This window comes from Mobula hypostoma, chromosome 16, assembly GCF_963921235.1.
Source record: "Mobula hypostoma chromosome 16, sMobHyp1.1, whole genome shotgun sequence".
NCBI lineage: Eukaryota > Metazoa > Chordata > Chondrichthyes > Myliobatiformes > Myliobatidae > Mobula > Mobula hypostoma.
Genome location: NC_086112.1, coordinates 560,170 through 572,129, shown reverse-complemented (window position 1 = coordinate 572,129; position 11,960 = coordinate 560,170).

The following is an 11,960-nucleotide window of genomic DNA, read 5'->3' as shown; positions in this document are numbered from 1 at the left end:
TTCCTCAGATTAGGGGACCAAAACTGCACACAATACTCCAGGTGTGGTCTCACCAAGGCCTTGTACAACTGCAGTAGTACCTCCCTGCTCCTGTACTCGAATCCTCTCGCTATAAATGCCAGCATACCATTCGCCTTTTTCACCGCCTGCTGTACCTGCATGCCCACTTTCAATGACTGGTGTATAATGACACCCAGGTCTCGTTGCACCTCCCCTTTTCCTAATCGGCCACCATTCAGATAATAATCTGTTTTCCTATTTTTGCCACCAAAGTGGATAACCTCACATTTATCCACATTAAATTGCATCTGCCCAGAGACTTCCGGTAGCGCTCATGGAGTGAAGTCGCGTTCTTGACTCGCTCCATTACCTCTGAGTTTTTTCTCTCTATGGTCAGCTATACTTTAATTAACTATTAAGGCATCAATTTTTACAATACTTTGAATTAAACTGAATTCTCTGACAATTGGATGATACTGAGATCGGCTATGTCTAAGAACGGGAAAGACGGCAAGGATGGTAAACCTCCGGTTAAACCGAAAGCTACGGATCTCCCTCCGACTGAATCACCGGTGACTTTGAAAGCTATATCGGAGTTAATTCAGAGGGAAATTTCAACCTCTGTTAGGGAGATGATTCGTACAGAAATTATGGGCTCTGTTAAAGACCTGATTCATACGGAAATCTCAACTAAGTTCCAGAAAATTGCCGATTTAATTGATAAGATGCAAACATGTATTGCGGAACATCAGTCGGCTATATCTGATCTTCAAAAATCCGCGCAACAAAGTGAGCTTAAGATGGGGAAAGTCGAAGAAACAATTAATGTAATGAAGAAGAAACTTGACTTTTTGACTTTTAAAAACTCTGACTTGGAATCTAGAATGCGACGGCAGAATTTACGAATGATTGGCGTCAGGGAAGCCGTGGAAGCTAACAACCCTATGAAATATTTCTCCCAACTTTTAAAAGATGCATTCCCTACTGTATTTCCTGACCAATCACCGCTACTGGATCGTGTTCACAGAATCCCATCATACTCGTCTAGGTCAGATAGACCTAGGCATGTTATCTTACGTTTTCATTACTTTCAAGACAAGGAGAGACTGTTTCGATTCGCTCGATCTAAAGGTTTCATTGATTTTTCGGATCTTAAGTTCCGATTCGTGGAAGATTTCAGTAAACCAATCTGGGACCAACGGGTCCGTTACAGATCCGTGATGTCGGAATTCTATAAGATGGATTTAAGACCAGCGCTGCTGTACCCTGCACGTCTAAGGATTCGCATGTTAGATGGAGCCCTTCGTTTTTTTGATTCTCCATCGGATGCCCAGAGTTATCTGGATTAACTTTCATCTTCAACATCTTAATTGCCTTTTTTTAATTTTCTCCGTTGATCGGAGGCTGTGAATTGGTTGGTTTTAACTTTTCTGTGCCCTATTTGGGCAGAAAAGTTTACTTTCGATTTCTTAATATGGCTGCTAAACTTTCTTTTTAACTGCGTCATTTCTTTCTTTTCCCAGGGGATTCTGGGTGGTTACTTCCCTTTTGTCATCTTACGTATTTCCTGTGCGGCCTTAAATTTTGTAGTTTTTTTTAAATTTTATTCTGTTTTGCTTTTTATAATCATTTTATGTTAATAATCCTATTTTTTTTGTTGCTGTGTCTATTCATGAGTTTGAGGTTTATTGTGGTTTTTTTTTAATATATACTTTCCGGCTTTTGTTCTGTTCTGTGTGTATTTTAATTGAGCTAACTTTTTTTTTACTTATTTTTTTACTGTTTTGCAATTAGCTGATCCTTTTCATATTTATACCTTTTTTTTAGGGAGCGTATACCGGAAGTCATGGGGGTAGTTTTAGCGCTTGCTTCTTTCTGGCGGGTCTGCTTTAGATTTCGCCTTGGGGTCTTGGGGTGGGGGGCGGTGGGAGGGGCTTCACGTTTTAGTTTGTTTCTCTTTGGGCTATATACATTATTGAAGTATTGGTTGCGTCCTTTTCCCCGGTATCTTTTGTATGTTCTGTTTCCTCTCCGGGTTTGTGGGTCGCGCCTATTGTCAATCCTCCTTGTTATGGGTTGACTTTAGGATTTATGGAGTCTATTATTAATTTTGTCTCCTGGAATACTAATGGTCTTAATCATCCTATTAAAAGGAAAAAAGTTTTTAAAGTGTTCCGGAGACTTAAAGCACAAATTTTATTTTTACAAGAGACCCATGTACGGAGGGGGGACAGACTACGTTTTTTCAAATTCTGGAAGGGACAACAATTTCATTCGAACTCCAATGCTAAGATTCGAGGCGTCTCTATTTTTATAGACTCCTCAGTTACTTTTATACAACAGGATATTATCTCTGATCCGAATGGTAGATTTTTATTGGTTAGTGGTTTACTATTTAATAAAAAAGTAGTTTTGGTTAATGTTTATGCTCCTAATATGGATTGTCCGGAATTTTATAAATCATTGTTTGATCAGTTTCCGAATTTGAACGAGTTTTCATTGATTTGGGGCGGAGATCTTAATACCTGTTTATCTCCAGCTTTGGACCGTTCGGCTCCTTTACAGACTTTACCTAATAAATCTGCAAATTTGATTAATTTTTTCCTTTCTGATTCTGGGTCGACGGACATTTGGCGTTTTCTGCATCCTCAGGAAAAAGATTTTTCCTTCTTTTCACATGTTCATCATTCCTATTCAAGAATTGATTATTTTTTCATTGATTCTCGTCTCATTCCTTCAGTGATTAAATGTGATTATGATTCTATAACCATTTCGGATCATGCTCCACTTAAGCTTTCTATTAAAATTATGGCCAATATACCAAACAATAGACAATGGCGTTTTAATTCGCTGTTGCTTCAGGACTCGGACTTTGTTAATTTTATGAATGAACAGATTGAGCTTTTTTTTACAATTAACCATACAGAAGATATTTCGGTTAACACTCTTTGGGACACTTTTAAAGCCTATATTCGGGGTCAGATTATTTCGTATTCCGTTGCTTTGAGGAAGAAACAGAAGCAGGAGGAGATGGTAATTGTGGACAAGATTAAAGAAATTGATAAGAAATATGTTATGGCTCCTTCTGAGGAGCTATACAAACAAAGAACTGAACTTCAAATGGAACACAGTTTACTACTCTCGTCCTCGATTGTAAACCAATTAAAGAAAACAAGAAGTGATTTTTATGTTCACAGTGATAAAATTGGCAAGCTGCTGGCTAATCAATTGAAATCTAATTATGTTAAATCTCAAATCAATCAGATTTATAACCAAAATGATCGATTGATATTGGATCATGTGGGGATTAATCAAACCTTTTGTGATTTTTATTCTTCTTTATATCAATCAGAGTCTCCTCGAGATTCTAAATATATGAATGATTTTTTAGATAAGTTAGACTTCCCTCAGATTTCACAGGATATGTCTTCTTTATTAGATACTTCCATTACAATGGATGAGATTAAGAATGTTATTTTTTCTATGAATCTGGGGAAAGCTCCTGGCCCTGATGGGTTTACCGTTGAATTTTATAAATGTTTTGCTTCTTTATTGATTCCTTGGCTCTATAAGGTTTTTGAGGCTTCTTTGAAACTTGGTAAACTTCCGGAATCTTTTAATAGAGCATCAATTTCTTTAATACTAAAGAAGGATAAAGACCCTGCTCAATGTGCATCTTATAGACCAATATCTTTATTAAATGTTGATTCTAAAGTTTTTTCTAAGTTATTAGCAAATAGACTAGAAAAAGTACTTCCTTCTATTATTTCGGAAGACCAAACGGGTTTTATTAAAGGTCGTTACTCTTTTTATAATATTCGTACATTGTTAAATATCGTTTATACTCCCTCACAAAATGTTCCTGAGTGTGTTATTTCTTTAGATGCCGAGAAAGCTTTTGATAGAGTAGAATGGCCTTATTTATTTAAGGTGCTTGAAATGTTTAATTTTAGCTTGAAATTTATATCCTGGATTAAACTGTTATATCACTCCCCTGTAGCCTCGGTTCGTACTAACTCCTTAAACTCACCTTTTTTTCCTCTCTTTCGTGGTACTCGACAAGGCTGTCCTCTTAGTCCCCTATTATTTGATATTGCATTAGAACCTCTTGCAATTGCTATTCGAGAATCTTCAAATATTACTGGGATAACTCGGGGATTAAAGTCCCATAAATTATCACTCTATGCTGATGATTTACTTTTATATATTTCTAATCCTGAGAGATCCATTCCTGCTGTTTTAGAGTTATTAGCACAATTTGGTCTTTTCTCAGGTTATAAATTAAATCTTAGTAAGAGTGAACTTTTTCCGATTAATAAACATCTTCCCTTATATTATAAATTTCCATTTAAATTGATTAATAATTACTTTTCATATCTTGGGATTAAAATTACTTGTAAACATAAAGATTTATTTAAGACTAACTTTTTACCATTAATAGACCATATTACTCAACTTTCATCTAAATGGTTTCCCTTATATTTAACTTTGATTGGTCGTATTAATGCAGTTAAGATGTTTTTTTTGCCAAAATTTTTATATGTGTTTCAGGCATTACCAATTTTCGTTCCTAAATCTTTTTTTGATAAAGTTGACTCTAAAATTTCTTCATTTATTTGGCAGAATAAGAATCCGAGACTGGGTAAAATACATTTACAGAAAGCTAAGAGAGATGGAGGTTTAGCATTACCTAACTTTAGATTTTATTATTGGGCTATTAATATTCGACATATGAAATTTTGGTTACTTGACCGGGACATACTATCTATTCCTAAATGGGTAGCATTGGAATTACAATCTGTTCAGGGTTATACACTTGGTTCTATTTTAGGTTCCTCTCTTCCTTTTGATTCGAAACGTCTTAAGCAGGTCTCTAACCCGATAGTTAAATATGCTTTGCGCATTTGGTTTCAATTCAGAAAATTTTTTGATCTTAATCAATTCGGGTTAGCGATTCCTATTTTAGGTAACATATTTTTTCCTCCCTCTTTTACGGATCGCGCTTTTCAAACTTGGAAGACTAAGGGTATTTTACGGTTTTTGGATTTATTTTTAGATGGTTCCCTTATGTCTTTTGAACAATTATCTAATAAATATAACTTATCAAGAATACATTTTTTTAGATATTTACAAGTTAGAAATTTCCTAAGTACTATACTTTCTTCCTTTCCAATGCTTCCTCCTATATATATTTTAGATTCGATAATTAACCTTAATCCATGTCAGAAAGGTGCATCGGCTATGATTTATAATATTATTATGAAACTTAGGAAAGCTCCATTTGATAAGATTAGGGTAGATTGGGAACAGGAATTGGGGCTTACCATTTCTGTGGATGATTGGGGGCAGATTTTACAATTAGTTAATACTTCCTCTATTTGTGCTAAACATTCCCTAATTCAATTTAAAGTGGTTCATAGAGCACATATGTCCAAAGATAAGTTAGCGCGTTTTTACTCGCATATTAATCCTTTCTGTGATAGATGTTCGGGGCAGATAGCCTCTTTAACTCATATGTTTTGGTCTTGCCCTACTTTGGAAACTTTTTGGAGAGATATTTTCAATATTATTTCTAAGGTATTAAATATAGATATCTCTCCTCACCCTATTACTGCTATCTTTGGACTACCTAAAATTTCTAGTAATCTTTCCCCTTCAGCCCGTAGAATGATTGCATTTCTTACTTTAATGGCGAAAAGATGTATTTTACAACATTGGAAAGAGCTTAATGCTCCAACTACCTTTTTTTGGTTTTCTCAGACGATTTTATGTTTGAATCTGGAGAAAATTAGAAGTAACCTTTATGATTCTTCATTTAAATTTGAACAGATTTGGGGACCTTTTATTCGATATTTTCATTTAATGTAATATTTACCCTTCTTGTTTTTTCTTCACTGTTTTAATGGAGGTCGGGATTGAGGACGTGATTTTAAGTTTAACTCTGTTTGGTTTCAAGTTAGCCCATTGCTTTGCTTTGCTTTTAGTTAGTTGCACGGTGGGTTTTTTTTTGGGGTTTTTTTTTTCTTTTTTTTTCCATTGATATATATAAAATCTAGTATACTATTATGTTATCTTGGTTTCTTATGCTTAAATTACATTGTTTGTAGTACTTTCTTTTTGGTATTGTTATCTTTTGGAATTTTATTATACTTTAACATTGTATTAATGTTTATATGGCTTACCTTTTTTGTATACTTACTCAATAAAAAGATTTAAAAAGAAAGTAAATTGCATCTGCCATGAGTTTGCCCACTCACCCAACCTATCCAAGTCACCCTGCATCCTCTTGGCATCCTCCTCACTGCTAACACTGCCACCCAGCTTCGTGTCATCCGCAAACTTGGAGATGCTGCATTTAATTCCCTCATCCAAGTCATTAATATATATTGTAAACAACTGGGGTCCCAGCACTGAGCCTTGCGGTACCCCACTAGTCACCGCCTGCCATTCTGAAAAGGTCCCGTTTATTCCCACTCTTTGCTTCCTGTCTGCTAACCAATTCTCCACCCACACCAATACCTTACCCCCAATACCGTGTGCTTTAAGTTTGCACACATGTGCTTTAAGTTTGCAAATTATATTAATTTGATACATTACAACCTAATTGTAACACAGAGAAGCATGGTGGAAATCCAACCCCTAGATTATAGTTATGTTGCAATACCAAGTTATTAACCATCTGTTCTGTTTGCATTAATAATTATTTGTGTGTGCCGTGCCAGGCGGCAGTACTTACAGTAGCTCAGTGTGCTTGTTTGTCTAAATGTTAACTAGCGTGTTTCTTTTAATTGTTTTTACACTGGCTAGCAACACTGTGAAATAATAATCTGTTTAAGAACATTTTCATCATCCTTCTGGCTCTCGAGATACTCTATTGCATCAAGTGTTATGACTACTGTGGCGAGGGCAATATTGTATATAGGAGGGAGCACCTTCAAGTAGCCGTTCAAGCAACACACATCAAAGTTGCTGGTGAACGCAGCAGGCCAGGCAGCATCTATAGGAAGAGGCGCAGTCGACGTTTCAGGCCGAGACCCTTCGTCAGGACTAACTGAAGGAAGAGTGAGTAAGGGATTTGAAAGCTGGAGGGGGAGGGGGAGATGCAAAATGATAGGAGAAGACAGGAGGGGGGGGATAGAGCCGAGAGCTGGACAGGTGATAGGCAAAAGGGGATACGAGAGGATCATGGGACAGGAGGTCCGGGAAGAAAGAGGGGGGGTGGTGACCCAGAGGATGGGCAAGAGGTATATTCAGAGGGACAGAGGGAGAAAAAGGAGAGTGAGAGAAAGAATGTGTGCATAAAAAAGAGTAACAGATGGGGTACGAGGGGGAGGTGGGGCCTAGCGGAAGTTAGAGAAGTCAATGTTCATGCCATCAGGTTGGAGGCTACCCATACGGAATATAAGGTGTTGTTCCTCCAACCTGAGTGTGGCTTCATCTTTACAGTAGAGGAGGCCGTGGATAGACATGTCAGAATGGGAATGGGATGTGGAATTAAAATGTGTGGCCACTGGGAGATCCTGCTTTCTCTGGCGGACAGAGCGTAGATGTTCAGCAAAGCGGTCTCCCAGTCTGCGTCGGGTCTCACCAATATATAAAGCTTATCCACTGATGTCTACTATAAGCCTACTGACTCTCACAGCTATCTGGACTATTCCTCTTCTCACCCTGTCTCTTGCAAAAACGCCATCCCCTTCTCGCAATTCCTCCGTCTCCGCCGCATCTGCTCTCAGGATGAGGCTTTTCATTCTAGGACGAGGAAGATGTTTTCATTTTTTAAAGAAAGGGGCTTCCCTTCCTCCACTATCAACTCTGCTCTTAAAAGCATCTCCCCCATTTCACGTACATCTGCTCTCACTCCATCCTCCCACCACCCCACTAGGAATAGGGTTCCCCTGGTCCTCACCTACCACCCCACCAGCCTCCGGGTCCAACATATTATTCTCCGTAACTTCCGCCACCTCCAACGGGATCCCACCACTAAGCACATCTTTCCCTCCCCCCCTCTCTCTGCATTCCGCCGGGATCACTCCCTACACAACTCCCTTGTCCATTCGTCCCCCCCATCCCTCCCCACTGATCTCCCTCCTGGCACTTATCCGTGTAAGCGGAACAAGTGCTACACATGCCCTTACACTTCCTCCCTTACCACCATTCAGGGCCCCAAACAGTCCTTCCAGGTGAGGCATCACTTCACCTGTGAGTCGACTGGGGTGATATACTGCGTCCGGTGCTCCCGATGTGGCCTTTTATATATTGGTGAGACCCGACGCAGACTGGGAGACCACTTTGCTGAACATCTACGCTCTGTCCGCCAGAGAAAGCAGGATCTCCCAGTGGCCACACATTTTAATTCCACATCCCATTCCCATTCTGACATGTCTATCCACGGCCTCCTCTACTGTGAAGATGAAGCCACACTCAGGTTGGAGGAACAACACCTTATATTCCGTATGGGTAGCCTCCAACCTGATGGCATGAACATTGACTTCTCTAACTTCCGCTAGGCCCCACCTCCCCCTCGTACCCCATCTGTTACTCTTTTTTATGCACACATTCTTTCTCTCACTCTCCTTTTTCTCCCTCTGTCCCTCTGAATATACCTCTTGCCCATCCTCTGGGTCACCCCCCCCTGTCTTTCTTCCCGGACCTCCTGTCCCATGATCTTCTCGTATCCCCTTTTGCCTATCACCTGTCGAGCTCTCGGCTCTATCCCTCCCCCTCCTGTCTTCTCCTATCATTTTGCATCTCCCCCTCCCCCTCCAGCTTTCAAATCCCTTACTCACTCTTCCTTCAGTTAGTCCTGACGAAGGGTCTCGGCCTGAAACGTCGACTGCGCCTCTTCCTATAGATGCTGCCTGGCCTGCTGCGTTCACCAGCAACTTTGATGTGTGTTGCTTGAATTTCCAGCATCTGCAGAATTCCTGTTGTTCAAGTAGCCGTTGTTTGCCCGGCAGAAGCTAGATATTCCGGATGAGCTGAAACAGGAACATCAAGGCTGCAGGTCGGGTAAAAAGCGACGCGACAAGAGACGGAGATATAAACCATGGGGAATGTAAGATCAGTTGCAAAAAAAATAGAAACGAGAAATACACACGAGGCACAGAACGAATATCGGGAATGAAACATTATGTGTTTCACCCACATTTCAACGCAACAAGTAGAGTGCGGTAGAAAGAAAGGCGGTGGGTTTGCTGTGCTTGTTAACAACAAGTATAGTCCGGACATGGAACTGCTTGCTGTGAGCTTGTGTTCATATTATCTACCGCGTGAGCTCAGCCACACTGTATTGCCTGTTGTCTACATTCCGCCTTCCCAGTGCTGTGTGTGACATCATACACACTAATCCTTCCAGTAAAAAAACCCTAATGTGTCCGTTGCAGTATCTTCAACCATGTTTCTCTCTCAAGTGTCAAGAAAGTAAAGAAAGTAAAAGAAAGTAAACACAAGAGGTATGCAAATGTTAAGGATGCATACAGCTCCACAGCCCTCTCCCCACTTGGAAGATCAGATCACAACCTGGTTCACTTCATGCCCTTGCATATGCCCAAAGTACAGCATCAGCTAGTTTCCACCAAGGCAGTGAAGAAATGGTCTCCAGGGGCCATGGAATCCTTGAAGGGCTCTTTTGAGGTTACTGACTGGAATATACTTTGTGAACCATCCATCTGGTTAGGACATTAACAGGCTTCCTGATTACACATCACCGGCTACAGTGACTTCAGCGTGGACACTGCAGTATGATCAAGAACTGTTAGCTGCAACACACACAATTTTTCCAGTCCTGCCCAGGGCCAGACTTTAGGCAGGGCTAGGCTGGGCTGCAGCCCAGGGGCCCAAGCTGCAGAGGGGCCCAAAATAGGTAGCTATCATCATGGCGGACAAAATAAATACAAGAGTGGAGCACAAAAAAGAAAAAAGAAACAAGAAAAAGAGGAGCGTGAGAAAGAAGCATTAAAAAAGACATTGAAATTGACAGAATTTTTTAAACCTGTTGTCGACGATGCAGCAGTACCATCACTCTTGTCACAGTCTGAGACCGGTGGACAAATGGACACTTGTTCAACAGCTAGCGCTAGCACCAGCGTTAGCACAGGACCACAGTCCTTGCCACAGTCAGCAGCTAACGTTGAAGAGGCAGAGAGCATGACTTTGAGATTCCTGACCACAGAGGCCTCCGAACAACCAAGTCGGGTCGCCATTAATGTTAACATTACCGCTTCTGAGGATCCTTACAGCACTTGTCCTGCTCGCTGGGGAAAGGAAACGTTAGATGATTCAGTCCGAGCATACTGGGCTAAGAAAGGGCCAGAGTCCTGCCAGAATAAGGATATGGATATCAAAGCTTCAGAACGAGTATACAAACAGCAGAGAAGTTTTTTCTCCAAATTTCACTTCAAATGCACGCTCGTAAATGGTGAGTACATCTCAAGGCAATGGTTCTTATATTCCCCTTCCACTGGCTGTGTGTCTTGTTTTGCATGCCGCATCTTCAGTGATGGTAACTGTTAGTCCATCTTCGAAACTGGCTTTAGCGACTGGAAACATGCCACTGAGCACATAGGAGAGCATGAAAATAGTGAACACCAGAGGAAAACGATACTGACCTACATTACACTAGTGTCTGACAGCGGAAAAATAGATACAGAACTGCAAAAACAGTTCGAGTCAGAGTGTGTCTACTGGACTGACGTATTGAAAAGAGTGTTGGTGGTTGTGAAGTTTTTGGTCGAGAGGGGAGTGGCTATCCGAGGCTCCAGTGACATATTTGGCAGGCCTGATAACAGCAACTACATAGGCTCAGATCCACAATGGGACAGGACAGGCTGAGTCTTCTTACTCTGATGTCACTTGAAAGTGATCTTGTTTGGAAACTGGATATTAGTAATCTGATCAAGGACTTTGCTGCAAAGAAATCCAGAAGAATTAGGCTTTAATTTTGAAAAACAAGCATCTGATTTTGTAAATATCTAGGCTTGTGTGTCAGTGCTGTTCCTGTTTTTGATGCAATAGGCTAGTAGTTGACTGTTTACAAACTTAGTGAGTAATAAGCGGTCTTTACTCTGCAAGCCACACAGTACAGCAATAGGTTAGTATGTGCTAGATCTCATTTTTCAAAAAAGATTGTTGGAGTATTGTCAAGTTTCCTAGTTTGCCATAGTGCCATCTCTGTTGGCCTTTTAGTCTCTCATTTCCATTTTACTTTCTCAGAACACATGGTTGAGAAAAATACCGAGATAAAAATGCTTTGGCATTGTTTGAGAATTAAGGCCTATGGTATGTGCAGCAATAGCTAAATAAAGATTTAAGATTGGGTACATCGTACTTATCTCCGTTATAACTTCACTAAGCCAACTAAGCCTAGGACAATTTTTGAGTGCTTTAGATGCTGTCCTTCAAACTAAGAATCTACATTACTTTCTGTCCTCCCTCTTAAGGCCTATAAGTTTATAGCCTACGTATTGTGCTAAACCAATGTCTTGGTCCACATCTTTGATATTTAGACCAGTACAACCTTTGCTCTTGTTCTTGCCTTTTTTTGCTTGGTACAACAGCATTTTACAGTGTCGGCAGGGGCCCATTAGGGCCTCCAGCCCAGGGGCCCCAGCCCCACTAAATTCAGCCCTGGTCCTGCCGAAGGGTCTCGGCCTGAAACGTCAACTGTATTCTCTTCCTTAGATGCAGCCTGGCCTGCTGAGTTCCTCCAGCATTTGGTGTGTGTTGCTTGGATTTCCAACATCTGCAGATTTTCTCTTGTTTATGGAAGGCTTGCTGCTTCCCTAACAACATACCACAGGTCACCAGTGATCTAAAGGCTCTTCTCAACCACAAAAAGAGAGCCTTTAGATCAGGAGACATAGAGGAACTGAAACATGTGTAGAGAGAGCTAAGGGAGAAGATCCCTTAGCTGGGAGAATTAAAGGAGAATTAGAAAGGGTGCAGAGGAGATTTACAAGGAT